This window comes from Dipteris shenzhenensis, chromosome 9, assembly GCF_047967505.1.
Source record: "Dipteris shenzhenensis isolate YYH24624 ecotype China chromosome 9, Dip_SZ_1.0, whole genome shotgun sequence".
Taxonomy (NCBI): Eukaryota; Viridiplantae; Streptophyta; class Polypodiopsida; order Gleicheniales; family Dipteridaceae; genus Dipteris; species Dipteris shenzhenensis.
This window is the reverse complement of record NC_141604.1, coordinates 58848213-58873256: the sequence shown is the minus strand read 5'-3', so window position 1 is coordinate 58873256 and position 25044 is coordinate 58848213.

The window sequence follows — 25044 nt, the reverse complement described above, 5'->3', positions numbered from 1 at the left end:
TGACTCAGCAGACTCAAATGATTTAGCCGGGGGAAAACACTCCCCAGTTGGGCGATTCCCGCTCATCCCCACACGAATGATTAGAATATTTGTTAGATAGTGACCCCCTTTTTAGCCAAACAAGCCCATCTCGAGATTATCTCTTAATTGTCTACTGATTAGCTTTTAAGCACCAATCAGTTGATAAAAGGGAGGGATTGGGTGGGTAAATGGGACTCGAGATATCAATTTTCCGGATAGAAATCTCTATTGACGGTTCCATCTTCTAATTCAGGCTCTTCATGCTTGTCGCTTAACTCGAAGCTCCACCCCATTGTCATCAACTCAGCAGCTCCACCCCATTGTCATCAACTCAGTAGCTCCGCCTTGGCAACTTTGTCGGGTAGTAAACCCCCAGAATGGAGGAAGTGGTATCGATCGACCTTCGGATAATTGTAAGCATAATCGGACTAGGAGGAATGGATGTGGGGAGGAATAAACTAACAGGGGGGATGAGTATGGTATTTTCAATATCGACTAGATTGTTTCATTGGAATAGATAAATCTCAGGCTGGGATGGGATATTACTTTCTCGACGCTTAAGACTAGGATAAGCAGTGGCTTATTCCCGTGAGTGATCATGAGGAGTTATACGGGATCTACGAATCCAGGATGGAGTCGGGATCCCTATTAATTCCTCGTGAATCATCTTCACCCTTTTCACCACCGACTAGGACTTTTACTTCCTCTTCCTCTTTTTACCTGTCAAGAAGTATCTAACATCACTTCTTTCGAGGAAAGATTTGACAGATAGCCAGTACCTATTCCTCGAAATACTACTTTTCATGGGTATGACAAATACTACATATATGTAGAATGTGAGGAAGAGGAGGGGATAGTATAGAAACATTTGCAAAAAAATATGGACTGAGCTCGTTGAATTCTCCTAAGAATCAATTTCAACCTGTTTAAAGATCTTTGCTCACCTCAATATATCACGAACAGTTTCTGTTGTTTGAGCTCCTCTTCCCGGGAAATAAATGATAGCAGAAACATCTAATTGAGTTTGTTCCTTTCGTGGATCATGAAATCCAACTTCCTGAATAGACTTTCCCTCTCGCCGGGATTGGACATCAATTGCAGTTATTCGGTAAGTAGTTTAGTCGGATAGGTACGGAGAAACGAATCCCCTTCCCCCCTATAGAACCGTACGTGAAATTTCAACTTCATATGGCTCAAGCCACGACTCCGAGGGTATGGAGGAACACTAGCTATATACCTCTCCATTCCATTCCTTTCTTTTCAATTATAGAGAAAACTCACACAAGTTTTAGGGGAGACAGACACGCATCCCCATCCACTTTTCGAGTTATCTCTTACCGATTATGACTCCGTTCGAGCCCCCACCATGGAAGTATGAGAGGGATCTCTCTACCGAGGGCTTCAATTGTGCGTATTCGATATTCTCCCATTCGTAGATCAATTCTGAAAATCCGTAGGTTTAAGCCTCACTCCGAGGGTCTTTCGAATCGAGAAGTGGTAGCAATGGAACTCGTTCTAATCGACCCATTGTGAAGAATCACATTCAGCAAATGATTTGTGATTTTGGACGCGTCATGGAAATCCTCACACTCAATCACAATCAAATAATGGAATATTTGCATCTCAAGGAAATTGACTCCATACGGATGGGATTGAATTATGAATATTCAATGGGAGTATTTATCGACGAAGACAGTTGCTCCTTCTGTAAATGTGGACTGACGGAGCTCGGTAGCTTCATTCCGTGGAGTAACCATAGATATTATCCCCGATCGGATAGACTTGGGGCCAGGAATACGACATAATCATTCAAGTTTTGTTAGATGGCGAATTTCAAGAAACGTTGAAACGGAAACATTTCCCTTGGATCCGAAAATGGCGGCTGCAAAACTCCGCATAAACGATCTCGATTTCTAGCCACACGTCGCTTTCCACCATATCATTTTAGACAAGATTTTACCGTAATATCCATAGTTCAAATGTTATTTTCTTACCAGGAGATTGTTACCACCACAACAATTTCAATAAGATCTACTGATACTACCTGCAGCTGCCCGTCGGGAAGAGCTGTCCCAACAACCTCGAATCAGTAACATTCGGAATTTATTCTATGTTAAGCATTCAGTTTTTCTTTAGCCGCATACGTCACCTCAACCGTAATTTCCGTAATGTTATTTTGTTCCGCGGAAGTAGCTACTTGTATATAATGTAGTTGTTTATTTTTTATTTTTGCAATTTTTTTGTGAAGGAGGTTATTGGAAGAGATTCATTCAGCAAAATTTATGCTATAAAGAGTGTAACAAAGAAGAAAGAATTGATTTCCATTCTTTTGGATCCTCATCGGCGTGCATTGCCACATGTAATATTACAAGAGGTTGCAAAGCTGATTTTGAGAATCTTGTTGATCCATCAGAAGTTGTCTATGCATGTGATGCTACTATCCATGCATGTGATGATACTAGCATTAGTTGGCAAGGGAGGGTACTTACCTTTATATAATGTCTTTGCTAATGCACTTTGAGAATAAGGTGTAAAGAACCCTTTATTGCCAAGACCAATACATGTTAGAAATGCCAAGAAACCTCAAGCTCCTCCTTCTACTATCCATTCCATAGAGGAGCCGAATGAAGGGAGACCTTCACGTTCGGTTCTGAATTAGAGATGCCATAATGAACTCATTTAGTAGCATCGACTATAACCCCTAGCCTTCCAAGCTACTGATGCGGGTTCGATTCCCGCTACCCGCTCACCAATTGAACCGGTTTAAGTTACCCTTCTCCATCTCCCGATTCCCACTAATCTAGGCTTGGGTTCTGGCTCCCGCTACGCAGCCATACCTTGAACAAACTGAAGTTATTGTTTTTGTTTGTCCATAGCATAGTTCCTGCCCCCCCCGAGGGGGGGGGCGCCCATCATCTAATGGATAGGACAGAGGTCTTCTAAACCTCCAATATAGGTTCGAATCCTATTGGACGTAATTCCGTGTATACGACTGATGGGTGTTTGCAAATTGCAAATGGCTTCTGATCCTTTTTCTTTCCTCCCATCCCCTACTCAAGACATATTTTGCATGTTCTGAAAGTTATTTTTTACTTCTCACGAAGCAAGAAAAGTTCCGTATATTCTTTAATAGCTTCCTTTGAAAGCATCTCTGCTTGTTCCGTAAACATCTTGGTAGAACAAATAATTTCGATGTATCCGGGTTTATTGGTTGTTATATACTCACGTAACTGAACTAGGAATCTCTTCACCTTCTTGACGTCCAATATATCCAAATATCCATTAACTCCGGTATGAATAGTAGCTACTTGTTCTTTTATCGATGGTGGGGATGATTGAGATTGTTAAAGTAACTCACGTAGCCGCTGACCCCTTGCTAGCTGATTTTGAGTAGCTTTATCGAGATCAGAAGCAAATTAGGCAAAAGCTTCTAATTCAGCGAATTGAGCTAATTCCAATTTTGATTTACCAGCTACTTGTTTCATGGCTTTGATCTAAGCGGCGGATCCTACTCTAGATACGAAAATCCCCACATTGATTGCCGGTTGAATTCCAGTATTGAATAGATCCGCTGATAGAAATATCTGTCCATCAGTGATAGAAATGACATTAGTAGGGATGTAGGCTGAGACATCTCCGGCCTGGGTCTCGACGATGGGCAAAGCGGTCATGCTACCTTCACCTGATTTGGTACTTGATTTAGCCGCTCTTTCCAAGAGACACGAATGTAGATAAAAAACATCTCCTGGATATGCTTCTCGTCCGGGTGGTCTTCTCAGTAGGAGAGACATCTGCCGATGAGCCTGAGCTTGTTTAGAAAGATCATCATAGATAATCAGGGTATGTTGTTTACGATACATGAAGTATTCAGTCGGAGCTGCTCCTGTATGGGGGGCGAGATATTGCAAAGTAGCCGGAGAGTTTGCAGTCTCCGATACCACAATTGTATATTCCATGGCGCCACGATCCTGAGAAGTGTTCACTACCTGAGCTACAGAGGAGGCTTTTTGACCAATCGATACATAAACACATATAACATTTTGACCTTTTTGATTCAAAATTGTATCTGTAGCTACTGCTGTTTTACTCATCTGTCTGTCTCCAATTATTAACTCTCACTGGCCACGTCCTATGGGGATCATAGAGTCAATAGCAATAAGACCCGTTTGTGAGGGTTCATATACGGAACGCCTTGAAATAATCCCCGGAGCAGGGGATTCAATCGATCTAGATTCAGAAGCTGGAATTTGGCCTCTGCCATCAATGGGTTAAGCTAAAGCATTTGCGACACGACCTAAGAAGGAATCACTAACTGGTACTTGGGCAATCCTTCCCGTTGCTTTTATAGAACCTCCTTCCTGTATGGCCAAACCATCACCCATCGATACAGCCCCGACATTATCAGATTCTGGATTCAGAGCAATTCCTACTGTACCGTCTTCAGATTCTGCCAATTCACCAGCCATTACTTTGTTAAGACCATGAATGCGGGCGATCCCATCTCCGACTTGGAGTACGGTGCCGGTATTGACAACCACTACTTTTGGAACATATCCCTCAATTCGTTTGCGAATAATACTGCTAATTTCGTCGGGTCGAATATTTATTACCATTAGCATCTATTTACTATCTTCTTGAGAAATGGGACATACGGAAGCTAATCAGCTGCGTTTTCCATGGCCCAGAATAGGCCAATGTGATAATCAATCATGCGCAAATGCAATTCGCCATCTAAACGACTATTCGGACTCTCCGGAGCTCTTTCTGAGGCAAGGCGAGAGACTTGCTGGCGAACTTGTTCAATTGCCTATTGTTTTTCAAAACGAATAGTATAATTTTTAGTATCCTCCAATCTTTTTGGATCTTCATTAGCCGCATCAACGAGATCCCGCTTCTCCCCCTCCATTTGCGTGAGTCCATTCACGCGGATCTCATCTGCTTTCACTTTTGCTTGTTGCAAACGAGTCCGAGCTTGCTTGAGTTTTTCGGTAGCCTCTTTATAACGTTCCTCCGCGTCACGAATAGTACTCAAGATTGTTCCCTTACAATTCTCCAGTAGATTGGTCAATGAAAGTAGATTATATATCTCTGATTCCTAGAGATCTGTGGTCCCTTCCCAAACCGAACATGGATCTTTCGATTCATTCGGCTTTCCCGCCCGTACCTCTCGATAGGATAAGAAAATCCAATATCTTCACGGACCTGCCATCCCTATGAATGTAGTCCACAGGTGGAAATCAAATTGCTGAAACTTGAAAATCACCGAGGGCTCTTCTGGACGATACTCCTACTACCAGCGAAGTCGTTTCCTCTTAATAATATTCATTCCAGATGGGTTGTCTATTCAGAAGATTGAACAAAATTTGGTTCCTATCGGTAGATTTTACCTCCCCCCGCGAGAAATGAGAGAGGTGGGGCTATTCCCGATATGAGTGTTGTATATCGACGACCATGCTTTGGAATCTTTGCACAGCAGGGGGAAGAGGACCCGAATTCTTGCTTAGACTTCAAGCGATTCAGCTTTAGCCGTATTGATGATATTCCCCTATCAGTCGGTGAAAGCAATAAAGTTTCTACCGATTTCACGAAATGCTCTGGTTCTTACATGATGTCACTCATTTGCAAGTAATTCGTCGGGATTTTGCATCTACTCCTGTTCCAAATGCAACCGAAGGAATCCAGTTATCTCATTCAGATATGCGACTCGCACACACTCCCTTTCCTGCAAAATAAAATAGTACACCCGAAAGTCAGATTTGTCTCCAAGATATTGGTATTCAAACCAAAACCCGCGCGGCAGGAGTCCAATGACTCGTAGAGACGGCGATGTCACTTATACTTCTCATGCTCCCTCCCCCTCCCAAGGGATTATCTAAATCCTACATAATTCCTTCAATCTGACCTGGAATAGAATCATGGATTCGGAGGGAATACCTACACACTAGATAAAAAATAGAATTGACGTGGGAATGGAATGGAGCAATCAACTGGTTCATTACATACTGATGTGGGGGGGGGGGGATTCACAAAATAACTTGGAGAGGTGCGAGAAGGAATCGATAAAATAGATTGATCGAGGATTTTCTGTCAGACCCCCCCCTGAATAAGATAATCTCCCAATCAGATAATCGATTTGGAAAGGGTCCGATTGGGGAGGGGGTACAGGGCTCCCCAAGTACCCCTCACTGTGGGTGGATCGAACGAAAGGATTTGCAGATAACGGTGCTAGGGCTACAACTGGTCCATAGATTGTTAAAGCTTCCGTGAAGGCTAAACTTGACAATGAAGTGCCTCGAATTTTACCCTCTGCCTCTGGTTGTCTCGCAATACCTTCTACTGCTTGACCCGCGGTAGTGCCTTGACCAACACCGGGACCAATAGAAGCGAGGCCTACAGCTAATCCGGCAGCAATAACAGAAGCATCAAGAATCAAGGGGTTCGTATTAATCTCCTCTTTTTTATTTAATTCAACCAATTCCGACTTAGCAAAAATCAATGCCTACTGGAATAATTCTGTGAAAATTCACTCAGAGCCGCTGATGGGTTGAAATGTTCCTTCCGATTCACTTGTTTCTATTCAAAGCATTGAAATAGCAATACCGGTGGGCGAGAAATAAAGCCATTCCCGCGACGAGAATCCACCAATCTCACTCGTTACCCGTAATGCAGCAATTGGATGAAAATATAGTACTTCATGATGAGGAATTCCAGCCACGGCCCACTCCTTGTTGTAACACGATAGGAGATACTAGTAAGTATCGGTATCATTGGTTCCCGAGGTGACAAAGATTCCCATGAATTGTGGAACATCTTGTGATTCATCCCCCCTGCAGACTGGAGGGAATGCTCGAGTCGAATGGTGGGAATCACTATTGTCATTTCCATCCCCATCCCTTTGAATGGAAATGGGAGTAGTAGGATTTCCCCCCCCTCTAATAGGAGGGGGGTATCATATTATTATACCACAGAAACAGTTTTTGCTACTCCAAGAGGTGGCCCGAGTACCTATCAAATACCACGATCCTAATCCGATGATTCGTCAAAATCAAAACTCGGTTAATGATGACCCTCCATGGATTCCCCTATATAAGCTGCAGCTGGAGTCGCAAGAATCAAAGCTTGAATGGCACTTGTGAATGATCCTGGAAGCATCATAGGTACGGGAACAATTAGGGGTACTAGAGAGACGAGGACAGCTACTACCAACTCATCAGCTAATATATTTCCGAAGAGTCAGAAACTCGATGGTGAAGGTTTAGTGAAATCTTCTCGAATATTAATAGGTACTAGTACTGGATCAGTGGGTTGGATGTATTTACCGAAGTAAGTAAGACCTCTCTTGTTTAGACCCGCATGGAAATATGCCACTTATGTAGGCAAAGCTAATGCAACAGTTGTATTGATATCATTCGTAGGTGCAGCCAACTCTCCATGAGGTGATTGGATAACTCGCCTAGGAAACAGAGCACCTGACCGGTTAGAAACAGAAATGGATGGAAACATAGTTCCAATGAATGCAACCCAGGGACGATACCCTTCTTCCCCCATCTGAGTTCTAGTTGGATCCCTAATAGATTCAAGAATATATTCAATGAAATTTTGACTGCCAGTCTGGATGGTTTGCAAATCCCGAGTAGCTGCGGTAGATAAACCCAATGATATAGCAATTACTACCCGGGAATTTACAAGAACTTGTGCATGAACTTGGAAATTTCCTACTTGCCAATAGAGATGTTGACCCACTTCCACGCCCGATACTTGATATAGATTATCAATCCCATGAATGGACAATTGTTCGGAATTCGTATTACCTGCTTATCAGGAATCAACGTGGGGAAGAATGATTTGCACAGAACAATCAAGTGGATTCCTAATCACTACATAATCCCAGGGTTGTCCCCATAATAGAATCACAACATATTGCTGTCTCTGGGGTAAGTCTCTGTTTCATTCTACCATGAATAGTTGGGATAGTTACTGATTGCACTATCTATTAAGTTCAATATCTTTGAATTTGAATGACCCTCAGAAATAGCCAGTGTTGATTTATCCAGTACCCGTCGAGTCGAGTACCCGTCGAATGGAGGACCGCGCATCATCATTACTTGGAATCGGAATATCTGTGAGATCTGGATCGCAATCTGTATCGAGACGACACAGATTGTAGGAATACCTGAAGTGATACGTTCTCTAATAGTAGTGGATTATTCGTGTTGATCAGTAATTATCGCAATATCGGGTAAATCTGACATATATTGAATTCCACCTAGATACTTCTTCAATCGAAGTAATTGTTTTTTCGAAATTGACGCCTCTTTTTTCGGGAGTCGATCGGACCCCCCCGTCTCTTCTTCATTCTACAAATATTGAAATCTCTGGAGACGTGTTTCAGTAGTGGACCAATTCGTTAACATGCCACCGAGCCACTTTTCATTCACGTAGTGACATCGAGATTTCGTCGCAACCGATGCAATTAGATCAGCTACTTGGTATTTTGTACCTACTATTGAGAATTCTTTTCCCTCCGTCGTTGCATTGGATACCGAATCACAGGCTTCGGATAGGAGACGAGCAGTCTGAGTTAGATCGGGAATGTGAACACCTTTCCGTTCCGTAAATACACAAGGTGACATCTTGGGATTCCACTTTTGGGTTTGATGATCGAAATGGACCCCCGCCTCCATCATCCCTTCTGGATCGATATTCCAATTTTTTTGTTGCATTTTACCCCCCCCCCCCCCCAAAAAAAAACTACGAAAAGCTGCAAATTGATTTGATTTTTATGGAAGTTACGTAATTATTATGATTCACTGGTCGGGATTATTGAGTGAGACATACCCGAGATGCTATGTCGCAAAATGATTCTGAATCTCATTCACCAATATTGACTCTGGGGAGGGGTTGTCTCAATCCTTCGTGAATCATTAATCTATGGTGGGAACTCGGCTCCCTCCCGTAATAAGTATGAGGGGGAATATCCCTTGCCTCTCGACTGAAAATGTTAAAATCACTAATAGCTAAATAAAATTCCGTATTTCTCTCTACATCTAGTTGACGAATAACCTCCTAACTGCCGGTCCCAATGGGAACGAGATCACCAAGGATGACATTTTATTTCAGTCCCTTCAACCAATCAATTCGACCCCGAATAGCGGCTCTAGCCAGTACCCGAGTAGTTTCTTGAAAACTCGCCTCTGATATAAAACTAGTAGTGTTAAGAGATGCTTTTGTCATTCTCAATACAACAGGTTCGTAGAAATTTGATTCTTTTAAGACGCGATTCATTCGTTACGCTTATGATGATTCAATAAGCTCTCCGGGTAAGAAAACATTAGTTATTCCATCTTCCAACGTTACTACTTTCGATGTCAGTTGTCAAATGATGATTTCTATATGCCTATTGGATATTTACACCCCCTGGGATCCATGAACCTTTTGAATTTGATCAATTGGAACCAGTTGACAATCTTCCATACCTATTCCGGCACTCGTGAAATGACTCCAAGGATTACCAACTAATCTTGTAATAGTTCTCCTCCATCTATCAGAAATATCTTCAATTCTTGCTAAGGTAAAAGCAGTGGAACAAGATTCCAACAACTGCTCAACCTTTGGAAAACCCTGAATAATATCCCCAGACCTCGATCTATCGTGTAGTAATGTTATTAATGTATCCCCCTTCCCAATGGTATCTCCGTAATTCTTATGAATAGTCGCCCCCTCAGTTGCTAGGAGAGGCTTGGCTGTTCTGATTGGTGAGTATTCTCGGTGAATAGCTATGATTTGGCCGGATTGGAGGCAGATATCACCCCCATAAATGCATGCGTTTTCACTGACCAGAAGTCCGAGATTAATAGGCAGAATTCTTGCTCCGGGGAAATATGATGGGGGGAAGATCAATCTGGGGAAGGATCCTCCCACCAATAAATCTGGGGAGTATTCAAATATCGATTCATTTTCATCTATTGAATACCAATACCTACGTCCCGATGCATCTGTTGACTCATCGGCAAAGGGATCCTCAGCAAAAGAGACTTTGTTGCTTGATACGGAGTAGGAAAACAACAAAGAGTAGGGGCTATTTTGTGAATCACCTAAAAGGCCCAACTTTTTGTTTCCCCTTCCACCAGTAGTAGGATAAAATTCTCCAAAATCTGTCAATACTCCTTTTGGTCCTGCGGTACCTCTCCAAATAGATCCAGCATCAGAATCCGAGTGGGGATCTTTTGAATCTATGTTGTTACGAAAGACAGTCATACCCCCCGATCCAGAATTATCGGAATATACACCCCCCCTTCCATATACCCCTCCGTCTGGGTCAGGGGGCAGGGGGTTACGAAAAAAATTGGATGGTGATAGGATTAAGAAGGATGCACCTTGTTCGGGTACTACATGAATAGTACCTCGATATCCGACAAATTTTTTATTTTTATTTTCATCGCGTGAATTCAAATTGATGGGGGATAGCTTCCCACCGAGCGCCAGTTGTGGAGGAGCTTCCCCAGCTCTTGTCTTAGGGGACAAAAATGATTGGAAAGTCCCATTGGGTTAATGGAGGAAGGTGCTAAGACTGTCACTTATCTTAATATCGGTGAGAGACAGATACGACCCTTCCGGGGGAGGGGGGGATTCTTGCCAATCAGCCACTAAACAAGTTTGAACCAATTGGATATCTGTGTTGTCACTTATTTCTACTACTTCGCCGTCTCTGTAAAAAATATAGGTAAAGACTTGAATTCCCAAGTCTTTCTCTGTCTTTGGTGTTTTAGGCATTCGTATTGGAGAATCGCCAGGTACATTGTATTCTATTACTGTTCTTATTGAGACAGAGGGCTTCCTTCTTCTATCCGATGCAACTGGTTGGGGATAAACCCAATTATCGGATTTGAATTCACCGAGAATCAGATTCCCTGGTGGAATCAAAGTATTAGCTTGTTTAGATATATTAGTTTTCTTTTTCGGATAATAGATATATCCGGGTAAGATTCTTATTTTGATACTATTGGGTATCTTTTCTATGTGAACCAACCCACCCATCTCACTAATAATATTAGAAGTTATTTGTGTGCCCTCCTCGACAACACTGTTGTTCTTCACCAAAATGGATGACGAAGGCTCGCAAATAGTATACACTTCTTCAGGGATCAAGGAAGAGTTACCTCCTTTGGTGACTTTATACCGCGATCTAGAACTTGCTGTTTCACTGCCAGAAACCAATTCTCCTTCATCAATGGGTTCTACTTCTGCAGTACCATATCTTACAACTCCCGAAACGTTGGTTCGATACTTCGAGTCTTTGCAAATAGCAATAATTTCATTCCGATCCAAAATCACGTTATTGAGTGTACGGAACTCGGAATTTGTGTAAGATAATTTCCTGTACCGAACCTCCTGTTCCAGTGATAGAGGAACCACCTCTGTTCCCCCACCTTGACCCATGGAAGGAGTTGAAACAAATCTGGACGAATTCAATTCACTTTTGATAGATTCAAAATCGACATTGATTCCGGACTCCCATATCCATTCCTGATAACATCCAGAGTTAATGACACTAATATTCTCCCAATTTACCTCCCGAAGCTCGTGTTTACTCTCGTTGGAATGGGATCTGGTATCAATTCTATCTTGATCTTCATAAAAGGAATTCCCATTGGAATCACTAGAGGTTCCTGAAAGGACCCGTACATGACCGCTATTGCGCACGACATGAATATTACTATGTATATCTTCGGGCGAGTGATACACGACCCCATTCCAATAGATTTTCCCCTCTAAATTTGGATAGATCTTTCTCTTAATCAGTTCCTTGAGAGGAAACTCCTTGGCTCAGACTTCCGCAGTGATTCGTTTCGATTCAACATATTGATTATTTTGAATCACAAGTAGACTTTGTGCTGGAATCACAGGATTGTGTGTATCATTTTAACTTCTAATAGAGATAGGTAATTCATTTTGACACATCCAAGCGGGCTGTCTGTGTCGCGTACGTGTGGGATATAATGACTTCTCATCGGAATTGATGATTCCATTGAACGGGATTCATACATGTTCTGCGATATCACCCGTAAATACTCCACCAGTATGAGAAGTTCTTGATGTTAATTGGGTTCCTGGTTCTCTGATTGGTTAGCCCACAATAATACCTACAGCTTCTCCCAATTCCACCAAGTCGTGGTGGGCGAGACCCCAGCAGTAACACAATTGACAAATCCAAAAAATGCTTTTACGTGTCGGGGGAGATCTTACATGTATCGGTTCAGTCGCTACTACTGAGTTACTGGTGCCTTTTACCATCATTATCAATCTCAATAGTTGCCATTACATAGGCACTGATTTTGACCCATCAATTGCATATTGTTTTGCCATTATCGGGCTACGAAGGTCAAAATCAATTGCGGGTTTCAAAGTCAAATGAACTCACTTGAAAGATACAATTAAGCATTATAAATGCAACTCAGATTTGGACAAAGAATAGAACCTGCATACTTTCGTGAGCTTTCTTCATCCCTTGATGCTCTCCAAGAATTCAACCTCTCACCATCGACAAGTAGCATGGAGGACCTAAGGGTTGAAAAAGAAATAGGTAATGATGATATGCATCCTGCAAATTACTTTGGTGAACAATGCAACTACAACCACAACAACAATGGCAGATGACACCTTGGTAAATTGGAAATTCCAAAGTACAATGGATGAGGGGATCCCACTAGATTCCTTCAACTCTTCGACGCAGCATGTTGTGCTAGATGCAATCAATCAAATGAAATCAAAGCCACCTGGTTCCTGATGGCCCTAACCGATGAGGCTTCAGAATGGTACCTTGACCTTCTTGTAGAGGAAAGAGCCACATGGGCATTGATATTTGGTCAATTTAGAAGAAGATTCCAAACAAAATGGCTACAAGATGACCCCACATTACAATTGGGCAATTTAGCAATGCTAGAATAGCATCTTATGTAGCATCTTCTTCAAAAACCAGAAATGCTAGAATAGCATCTTATGTAGCATCTTCTTCAAAAACTTGTCAAAACTATCAAAACCAAAAGGCTGAACTTGGAGGGCTTGTAGCTTACTCTTCAGAGCAAAGGAAAAGGGGGTTTTTAAGGCAAAAGAGAGCTGTTATACCACAGAAGATCCTCTGGGAAGAAGAGGCACAAAAACGCGTCAGAACTCCATAGCTTGACCCTTCAAATTTGACTGGTTTTTCACTGATTTCTCCTTGAATATGCAGCCATTGCTGCTCAGATTTCAGCACAGGATAGCCCAAGGCATGGAGAATCTACCCCTAAAGGGAATTAGAGGAAGATGAAGTGTGCTAAGAGAAAACACATAAGAAACAGTCGACGATTTTCGTGTAATGGTGACGAAACGGGCGCAGCTTTCTCTAATTCCTTTCAGCCAGGGGTTCGCCCCTTAGAGGTGGATCTCCAGCAGGAAGGACGTGGGAAATGGTTGAGAACCGGAGGAGAACAAGCTTAAGCAAACTTTGGGAAGAAGAGGGAGAGATGGTGAAGAAGAAGATGATGATGTGGCAGAAATGGGCTCAAGGGGGATCAAAGGGCTCTGATACCATGTTGGTAAGCTGAAAGGAAAGCAAAGAGTGGACACAAACTCAGAATACTTGCATTATGGAATGAAGAAGAGTGAGGTCCTTAAGTAGGCACCTCATACATGCTCACTGACATCACTGATGACTTCAGAGCTCCACAATCATCTCCTCAATCTGCTCCTAGATTCTCTCAATCATCCTATGTGGCTCTCCACCACCTAACTGTGCTTGCGGGCACCTAACTGTGCCTCTAGCACTCACACATAGAAACCAAGGTGTGCCTGAGGCATACACCTTGAGATATCCCATCACACATGTGGGTATCATTTTTTGGATGAATTGTTTAATTTGCAAAACTTTGTTTATTTTCAAAACAAACATTTTTTTAAAAAATAATATATATTTTTAGGGGAAATTTATTTTTTAAGAAAATTGGGGAAATTTTTTAAAATTGGAAACTTTGAAAAATTGTACATTTTGAGTTGTTTTTTGGAAAAAATTTTAATAGATATCAAATCATATACATACATACATACATACATACATACAAGTCATCTTGATATACTTAGGACGTTGGTTCAGAACTATGTGGTGTCGACCAAAGTGTAATTATTTAGTTAATCATAGAAGGTATTTTTGTAAGCTTATCTAGTATTTGGTAATTTGATAAAATTTGGGTTTTCAAAGTTTGCTAGAAAAACTGCCAATGGTTACTCTATATAAGTAGGTGTGTAAAGTTACAAACAATATTGCAGCAAGTATATGGAAAAAAAAACATGGGACTATGATATTCAAAGAAATTTGACTTGTATTTAGTCTAGTTTTGGAATTGGAATTTATATAAGTCCAATTTTTTTGAATACAATGTTTATAGAGCAGGGATCATGTACATAGCACATAGCATGACCTATGGATCTTATTCAAAAGGTCAGAGAATAGAGTGACATAGCACACAATATGAGCTATATAGCTCATTTAGTATGCTTGAAAGATGAAATAAAGCAATATATAATAGAAATAATGTATAGCACATAGTATGAGCTATATGTTGAGATATCGAGCTCCACTCGCGATATGCCAGGGTGACCGTTGTGCATTTATGTCACTGACTTGTTAGCTGCAAATGCGGTTGGTACACCGCCCATGAATAATAGCTGGATGACAGCTATCCTTATATGCTCTAGTTCGTGGCTCAGTTAGTATGCCACCTTAGTTAGCTGAGTTTGGTTTGAGACCCACATATAGGGTTCTTCTATTTCCTTGTACTAGAGTTCTTTTGGCTTTTACAACTAAGAAGAGGAAAACTCTTTTCAGCCTCCACCTTTGTGTGTATTCCCCCATTGTGTATGTGAGAAAGTTGCAAGTGAGACTCCTTCCTTCTCTCCCACTATCTTCACATGGTATCAGAGCTTGGTTCATGGTAAGGAGCTCAAGAAAGCAAACCAATTTCGCGGTGTCCTGGTAAGAGGACCAGTGTTGCTTTCCTTTTTCGAGTTTGGGAGCAAATCTCTGCAGGTAGCACAGCCAAAAAGTGCAAGAGTGTAGTGTCTCAAATTGAGACGCCCTTCGCGGTGTGGCGAGAGGGCATTATATGCTGCGGGCAAGGGCAAAGCCCTTGGTGACTTTATTTTTCTGATTCAAGGCCATTTTGGGGCCCGTTTTGGAGGCAGAAGTTCTCCACAAGCACTGAGAAAAAGGCCATGTTTTTGCTGTGCGACCACTACTCTGCAGGTTGGTGAAAAGTTGCCATAGAAATTGCATCGTATGCCTATATGCACAGAGATACTGGGAGTTACAGAATCATCCTTATTGCCTGTTGATGCAAAATCATCACTAGGAAGTGACTGTGTGGTCAAATACCACTTTTGTCAGTTCTGCAGATTCGCCCGTCTGAGGCAGAAGCTGAGGCAGAAGCTGTGTTTTCTGCAGTGACAGAATATTTTGCAGTGTTCTGTAATGTCCTCTGATTCTCTTTCACAGGTTGTCACTGAAAAGCTTGACAAGAACAACTTCCAAGCATGGAAGTTTATAATGACGAATTTCCTTATGGGAAAAGGCTATTGGGAGTTCATTACAGGAAATGAAGAAGAACCAGTTCTTCCTAATGTTCCCAATCAACAGGAAATGCAAGAATTTAAAGGATGGCATGAGTTATGTACTGGCTGTCTATCAGTATTTCAGATTCTATGATTGTGCATATTCAGGATGCAAGTACGCCAAAGAAGGCATGGGATACTTTGGCAAAAATGTACAGCACAAATACGCAAGCCAGGAAAATGCAGCTCAAGCAAGAGTTGCACAATGTGCAGAGAGAAAATATGAGCATCAATGACTACCACATGAAGTTGAAGAAAATTGCAGATGCACTTGCTTCCATTGGGTCGCCAGTGGAAGATGATGATCTAGTTTTTGTGACCTTGAATGGTCTAGGAAAGGATTATGCACAGTTCCGGACATCCATTGCCGTTCGTGGAAAATTTCTTGAATTTGAGGAGTTGTTTGCTCTTCTAATTTCTGAAGAGCAGAGAAATGGTGGTGCATCTTCTTTAGGAGGAACTTCAAAAGAAACTGTCTTCTACTCAAATGCTGGAAGAGGTAGAGGCAGAGGTAGAGGAGGCCGATCTGGAGGGTAGAAATCAGAATATGCAGCAAACTCAAGAAAACCAGTCCTTTGGAGGAGGACGTGGTAACTCTAGAGGTAGGGGAAGCCAAAGAGGTCATGGTGGATGGCAGAGAGGCCAAAATGCAAACAGTAATGTTGAATGCTACTATTGTGGTAAAATGGGTCATATGGCTAAAGACTGCTACAAAAAGCAGAATGACATCATGAATGGAAAATTGCAGCAAGGCAATTATGCATCCTCTAGTAGACAGGGTGATGACAGAAATGAGCATTTGTTTATGGTGCAGCACATGACCAATTCTGTGACAAGTGTAGAAGAAAGTAATGATGTGTGGTATGTTGACTCAGGTGCGTCAAACCACATATGACAGGTCATGCAGAATGGATGCAGGATGGAAGGAAAATGGAAAGACCAAGATTTGTGGACACTGGTGATGGTACTGCACATCCTATTGTGCAGATTGGTAAAATTCCTTTGTCTATGCAGGATGGAAAAAAGAAATACCTGTCTGATGTATTTCATGTCCCGAATATCACCAAGAACCTGGTTTCTGTTGGTCAATGGTTGAGCAGGGCTTGCAGGTCAGATTTAATCCTCATGGATGCTTTGTTGAGGATATGAAAAATAACGGTCGCTTGATAGCGAAAGGAAAAAAGAAGGGCAGGATGTTTACGTTGGATGCGGACATGCCTGAATTGAGTGCAGCAGTGTTTGCACATGGGACCGGTGTAGTTGTAGATATTGATATCTGGCATAAACGCATTGGTCATGTTAATGTATAGCAACTTAAATCAATGCAGGCCCAAAATATTGTTGCAGAATTGCCTAAATTCAAGGTTGCAAAAATGCATAAGGTATGTGAAGCCTGTCAATTTGGAAAACAAGCAAGGAAACCATTTCCTAGACATGTTCAAGAGAGTAAAAAGCCATTGGAATTAATCCACTTTGATGTGTGGACTACTAAAGCTGCATCTATTGGAGGCTGTCATTATTTTGTCACTTTTATTGATGACTACAGGAGGACTACAGCAGAAAAGTTTGGGTGTATTTTATGAAAAAGAAAAGTGAAGTGTTTGGGCATTTCAAAGCTTTTAAAGCTATGGTTGAAAAAGAAACAGACCTGCAAATAAAATGCCTAAGGTCAGATGGAGGGGGAGAGTACCTCTCAAATGAGTTTGCAAGGTTCCTGCAAGAGCATGGCATAAGGCAGCAATATTCATGCAGTCATACCCCACAGCAAAATGGACTTGCAGAAAGGAAAAACAGGCATATTGGAGAGGTATCTCGGGCCATGCTAAATGAAAAAGACCTACCAGATTATTATTGGGCTGAAGTAGTTGCTACAGCAGTTTACATAATGAACAGGACTCCCACTAGAGCAATACATGGCATGATGCCAGAGGAGATGTATACTGGTAGGAAACCAGATATTTCTCATTTGAAAATTTTTGGTTGCATTGCCTATGTTCATGTGCCAGATGAGTTGAGGTCCAAAAGCTGAGAAGTGCATCTTTATTGGTTATTCTCTGCAGTAGAAAGGGTATAGATCCTATAACCCTTCTACTCGTAAGTTTACAGTGAGCAGAGATGTTTTTGATGAGATGAGCAGCTGGTATAAACCAATAAATGTGATTGATGATATAGATGCACAAAATGGTAATGCTGCACAGAACTCACAGCAATAATCACAGAATATTAGTGGGCCTACAGTGTCCTCTAGCAGTGGTTCACATACTTCGCCATGGACAGGCAGATTGAGATCAGGAGAATCTCCTCAAAGCAATGCAGATAGTGGTATGCAGGTATCACGAAAAGGAAAAGAGAAGGTAGATCAGCCCATGTTTGATGTGAATGCAGGTCACTCTTATGTGGATGTTGAATCCAGTGGCTCAAAACAGAGCATTGATGATGAGTTGGGTATTCCTTTTGTTGTTACACCTAGAGTAAGGAAGACCAGGGATGTTTTGAGAGCACCTGGAAGTGAGCCTACTTTGCGCAGGTCTACCAGAGCTAGGTATCCTATGCATAGGCTGAAATGTGATGGATTTACAGCCACTCACTATGCCTATATGGTCAAAGTGATACAAGAACCAGAACCCACTTCTTTTGAGCAAGCCATGGGAAAAGAAAAATGGGAAAAAGCCATGGATGAAGAAATGGATTCCTTGGAAGCAAATGCTACATGGGAATTGGTGCCTTTGCCTAAAGACAAGAATGCAATTGGCTGTGGGTTTATAAGGTGAAGCACAATGCAGATGGTTCTGTGAACAGATACAAGGCAAGATTAGTTGTCAAGGGGTATGCACAGACATATGGCATTGATTATGAAGAAACATTCAGTCCGGTTGCAAGGATGGCAACCATAAGAGTAGTCATTGCTATGGCTGCATCAAAGGGATGGTCTTTACATCAGATGGATGTAAAGAATGCCTTCTTGCATGGTGATTTGCAAGAAGAGGTCTTTATGGAGCAGCCACCAGGTTATGTTCATGCTATTCACCCTGAGTTTGTTTGTAGGTTGAAGAAAGCCTTGTATGGCTTGAAGCAAGCACCTAGAGCATGGTCTGACAAGATAGGACATCTTGTCACTATTGGCTTTCAGATTTCCAAGGCAAATTTCTCACTTTATGTGAGAAAAACAGATAAAGGTATTATGCTGCTTGTCATTTATGTTGATGATTTGATCATCATAGGTGATAGTGATTGAGATATCCTTCATGTGAAAATGCTATTGAAGCAGAAGTTTGAGATGAAGGATTTGGGAGAGCTGCGTTATTTCTTGGGCATTGAGGTGATTAGATCACCAAGTGGGATACGGCTCTTGCAGAGGCAGTATGGATTGGACATGCTGTCCAAACATGGGATGACAGGCTGTAAGCCTATTTCAGTTCCTTTGCAGCAGAATGTGAAGCTGAGCGCAGATGCAGGTGAGCTTCTAGAAGACCCTACTATGTACAGACGCATAGTAGGAAGTTTGATTTATATGACTATTACCAGGCCAGATTTGAGCTATGATGTTGGACTGGTAAGTCAGTTTATGCAGGCTCCAAGGAAACCACATTTGGATGCGGCTAGATGCATACTCAGGTATGTGAAGTCCACATTGCAGTATGTACTATTTTATGAGGCTGGGGTTCAGATCCAGTTGCATGGATACACTGATGCTGATTGGGCTGGTAGTATTTCTGATAGACGATCTACCAGTGGATATGTGTTCTCTTTTGGGAGTGCTGCAGTCACTTGGAGTAGTAAGAAATAGCCTACAATTGCTTTGTCGAGCACAGAGGCTGAGTACAGGGGTGTAGCAATGGCTGCATGTGAGGTAGCTTGGTTGCATAAGCTACTTTATGATATGCATCAGTTGTGACAACATGAGCAGTATACACTTGGCAAATAACCCAGTCTATCATGCTAGAACAAAGCACATTGAGGTGCATTATCACTATGTGCGGGAGAAGGTTTTACTAGGTTTTATTTATCTAGTTTATGTCAGCACAGAGGATCAGATAGCTGACATATTCACGAAGGCATTGGGCACAGAGAAGCTGTGCAAGTTCAGAGACCTGCTTGGTGTGCAGGAATTGGGATTGAGCTCGAGGGGGAGTGTTGAGATATCGAGCTCCACTCGCGATATGCCAGGGTGACCGTTGTGCATTTATGTCACCGATTTGTTAGCTGCAGATGTGGTTGGTACACCGCCCATGAATAATAGCTGGATGACAGCTATCCTTATGTACTCTAGTTCATGGCTCAGTTAGTATGCCACCTTAGTTAGCTGAGTTTGGTTTGAGACCCACATATAGGGTTCTTCTATTTCCTTGTACTAGAGTTCTTTTGGCTTTTACAACTAAGAAGACGAAAACTCTTTTCAACCTCCACCTTTGTGTGTATTCCCCCATTGTGTATGTGAGAAAGTCGCAAGTGAGACTCTTCCTTCTCTCCCACTATCTTCACACTATATAATATAGCTCATTAAAAATGTTTGAAAGAATAGATTACATGCTATATATCAAAGATATTATACATAGAAAACTGTATGAGATATATAGCTCATGTAGAATGCCTGAGAGATTAGATTAAATGCTATATAGAACAAATAAAAAATAAAATAAAATCATTTGGGAGACTCACCTTGGCATCATCAACCCTTTACTGTAGTTCTTGTACATTGTCTTTGGTATGCAAACTTTGGAACATTTGTAAGAACCGTTCTCGATCATCATCCTCTCCAAGATTGAATAGTTCAGCTTCCATCCTGTTCATATTTGTGCACTTGCCTTTTTCTCTATACAAGTCTTGGCTAGCAACCTCAAGTACCTGGCGTTCCTCTCATCAAGTGCCGACTTAAGACGTCCCAACCTAATCTCAGCTGCACTTGTCATTCGAGCAATGCCATCTTACTGTGTTTTTTGGAATTCTAGGCTCATATAAAACAAGTGCTCATATAAAACAAGTTTTTCACTAGTGTTGTTGAAACGACAAGTTTTACATTGGGTGAAGGGAACACACCATGTAAAGATCTCATATTTTCTTCCCACTTCTTGCGCTTTGCACCTAGATGGCCTCGGACCTCATCATGTTCCATTGCACTCTCTGCAAATGGAGCCCATGCAATGGTGAAAGGATGCATGTCGGTAGCTGCATGTCCTCATCTCTTTGCACTAACTTGCAGTTCTCCAAGGCAAAAGACTTAGCAAAAAATAGCCCCTCTTGATAGACTTCATAGTGACACTGCACAAGCTTCTCGGCAAACTCATGATGTACATGATATGACTTTATTTTCTTCTGCGTAGAAACCAATTTGGGACATGCAAATACAAACTCCCAGTCTGCAAGGCTGATGTCTTTCGAACTTGTTCGTAATCCCCCTTGGATCTATTCCAACCATATTGAGCCCATACTCCTCAGTAAACTCCCGTGCATACTGGCAAAATTTATTTTGTACTGAGACCTACACTTGTGATATCTTCTTAGATGTCTTGCGAGCTGCAATAGCTACCATGATCTCTACAAAGATAGAAAGACTAAAAGCCAATATGCTTCATTATGATTCACTGCATGAAGGCTGCATGATCAATAGCCAATAATATATTTAGAATGAAATCTTGTATGTTCCTTCCATATACAAAACCATATTGTCTGGAATGCACCACCCTACTCATAATATGCTTGATTCTATTGGACAAATCCTTGGCAATAACTTTGCACACACAATTGAGCATTGATAAAGGTCTCCAGCAACATGGTAACTATCCATTCTGCTCCTTAGGAATGAGATTTATCATACCCATATTAAGACTTTAAGACATCACAGCTCTTTGAAAGCACCAATTAATTACTTAAATCATATCCTCTACAAGTTATATTGATAGAACTCAATAGGCATACTTCAAGGCCCAAGTGACTTACCTCTAACCATAGAGAACACAACATATTTGATCTCAGTCATTGATCTCAGCCAAAGAATGTATTTAATCTTAGCCAAAGAAGGGCCTTTGCAACATTTGATCCTCATAAGGCATCACCACGTATCGTGCAAATTTCTTAGGAATGCATCCAGCTTTACCTTGTAATTTGTGCTTTTAACTGGCCTAGTACCTGCCGCAATGCTAGATACATGCTACATGAAAATCTCAGCTACTTTTGAATCCTCATACACTAGATTGCCCTCAACATACTTTACCAAAATAATATTTACTTTGAGCCTTTTCTCTCTAATCACTCTAAAGAAGAATGCCGATGGTGTGTCACCCTTCTTGAACTGACTTTGAACCTTAGCTGCACCCAACCTAGCATGCTCTATAGCTCTCAATAAAAGATCAACCCAGGAAAACAACGAAGGAAAAATAGGATCCAATGGATTCTCAGCAATAGTCAACAACAATTACAAACTCATGCAAACCGTCGCCTTCCCCTATCTCCTCATTCTTCTTGCTCTCTCTCTCTCCCAAAATCTTTAGCAATCTTAGTAATCCTTTCAATACAAGCACTCCATCTACTAAAAGGTCTTGAATGGTATACTTCTTGCATACTTCCTCCTCCTTCCAAGCATGATGAACTGCTATATCAATGCTATTAATTCAAGAAACGATGTGTTAAACATGAATGAAATCAAGCCTCATTTAGTCTATGCCAACATCTGCAAAAGTCAAACTTCATAAATAGTAGAAAGTGATAAGCAAAAACTGCTTCCATCAAGACTTTACCCTCTAGTTCAGGCATGTTTGAGTCCTCACAGTGGGGAACCTGAAGTCACGAGCTGAACAATAGCATGATAGCACAGAGAATATGAAGCTCTTCAGCTTGCAAGAATGGTTGACAATAGGATCAGGAGGGAACATACTTTTGATGTTGGAATCTAAGAACTACCCTCCAAAACATCTCGTCAGTATTTTAGTTACTTGGTAGTGGTGCACGTAATCATGCAATAAACTCTGTATATTTTATTGAGAAATATACCAACCACTTTTGTTTTTTCTTCATCTAAGTACTATGTATTTTGCTATATTTTCACGCTATATACTGGAAGAAGCATTCCACATTACCTTGCTTTCACCCCATATCGACATGCCATATCTATCTAGTGGCATCCTGGATATTGTATAAGGCATGTAGATATGGCTCTTTGCCCCTAGAGGGGCCCCCTCACGGGCCATATCGTCAATTGCATTTTCAAAAAATTCAATTGTATTTTTCTAGATGTATCTCATGCAACCACAATGGTGGGTCGTTGGAGCTATTTTAGCACTATTTTGGTCCTAACCCAAGGAAATTGTAGTCCTAATTTACTGGTATTTTAGTCCTTGTTGCAGTAAATATAAATGAGGACAAAAGTATTCCGAGCCACCATGGTGACTGGAGGCCCGGTTGTGCCATCTAGATAATCAACTACAATTCACTGACTGAAAATTGAGCAAAAGAGATTACAATGCACATCTAGATCCAATAACAAGTTACATAAAAATTAACAACTTATACTGAGCAAAAATTAAGCAGAGGATCTTACATTTATAAAAGCTCTCAACAAGTACTAAGAGCCTTAAAGGCCAAAATATTATAGCTAGCGACCATAACCATTCAAATATAAAAGTTAACAACATTGCATACTGAGAGCCTCAAATTGAACAAAAAGAGATTGCATAAATGTAATAAAAAATCAACAAAATTGTTGAGAGCCTTAGAGACCAAATAATTACATCCAGTGAGAGAAGACCATGCACATTTCCAGGACTCAGATTACGGCCCCCCCAACAAGTCAAGAGTACTTTGCTATGAAATTTGCACCCACGCCTTGCTCTTGACCCTTTCAAAGCTGGTCTATGAGTGGTATGTCAGCCATAATCCCATAACCATGTATTGTGATTGTGGTTAGGTGGGAAACCAGAGGGCTTGACGATGCTTGCATACTATGAGGGTGCTTGCATACTAGCAAGAAGATTTGGTAGTGTGTTTCTGTTTGTGAGTAGATTGTGAGAGATGGCCCAGCCCGCAAGACTGCGAATTCCACCGTTCGGCGAAAGTGAAAAGTCGGACGGCTCTAATTATCCACTCTGGAAGTGCAAGATGAAGACCATCCTAAGCACATATGAGCTTTGCGATACTGCGTTTGGGGTGGACGTGAAGTCAGTTACGAAGCTGATCTAGCCAATGCAGGACAACACATAGTACTAACTGTAGATCAGATTCTCGCGTGGACAAGAAGAAATGCAGATGCACTGTGTTCTATTGTCTGCAGTGTAAGTGATTCTATCATGGCGTTAATTCAACATGTCACCATGGCGGAGGAGGCATGGACGGTCTTGAAAAATCAGTACGAGACCATGAATCAGACACGGATTCATAATCTAGAGACTCAACTCACAAACGAGAAACTGTTTGAGTCTGAAATGGCAGAGAAGTTAATCACCAGGGTGAAGAATCTGTGCGATCAAATGACTGCGATTGGCATCACCATCACCAGCAAAAATCTAGCACAAAGGTGCATATGGATTCTCCCACCAAAGTACGATGGCCTTGTTACGGCACTGAATACCCAAAATAGAAATCCACCCCTCAACTTTGAGGATTTCAGCGCGATGCTTCTGGAAGAGGAGATGCGTTAAAAGACGGGCACTGGAGAAGATTCATCTTTCTCGGCTGGATCAAAGAAAGATAAGGGTAAGGACTCTGGTAGCCCATCTTCTTCTGAGGATAAAAAGAAAAAGAAGAAGATCAAGTGCTTCTATTGCAACAAGGCAGGGCACAAGCAGAATGAGTGCTGGAAGAAGATTTCAGATGATGAGAACGGAGTAAAGAAAGAGTCCAACAACAGTGCAGAGGCAGTATCAGTAGAGCTGTTCATATCGATTGAGGAGATTTGCACGGAGGCAGTTCATATACCTGCAGATGAACCTTAGATTATTGACAGTGGTGCATCGTGCCACATGACCAATCGTAAGGATTGGTATACCTCTCTACATCCGGTAGGGAATACATCTTGGTAGCAGTCGGCAATGATGCAAAATGTCCAGCAAAAGGAAAAGGTACAATTGTTCTCAAGTCAAATGGAGTTGTAAAACAGTCGTCCGATGCTCTTTATGTGCCAGACATCAAGAGGAACTTATTGTTCATTTCTGCGATCATGGATCGGGACCTCAAAGTTCACTTCGATAAGAATGGTGCACAGATTTTGGATCTTCAAGGGAAGGTCATTGGTAAAGGTACACGGTGCAACATCTACGAACTCTCAGCTTTCAGTGCTCGAGCCGATGTGAGCAACAGTAAGCTGTGGCATGAGAGGTTTAGTCATCTAAATCTTAGTTCTTTAAAGGAGATGCATAAAAGTGGAATGATTGCAGACCTACCAGAAAT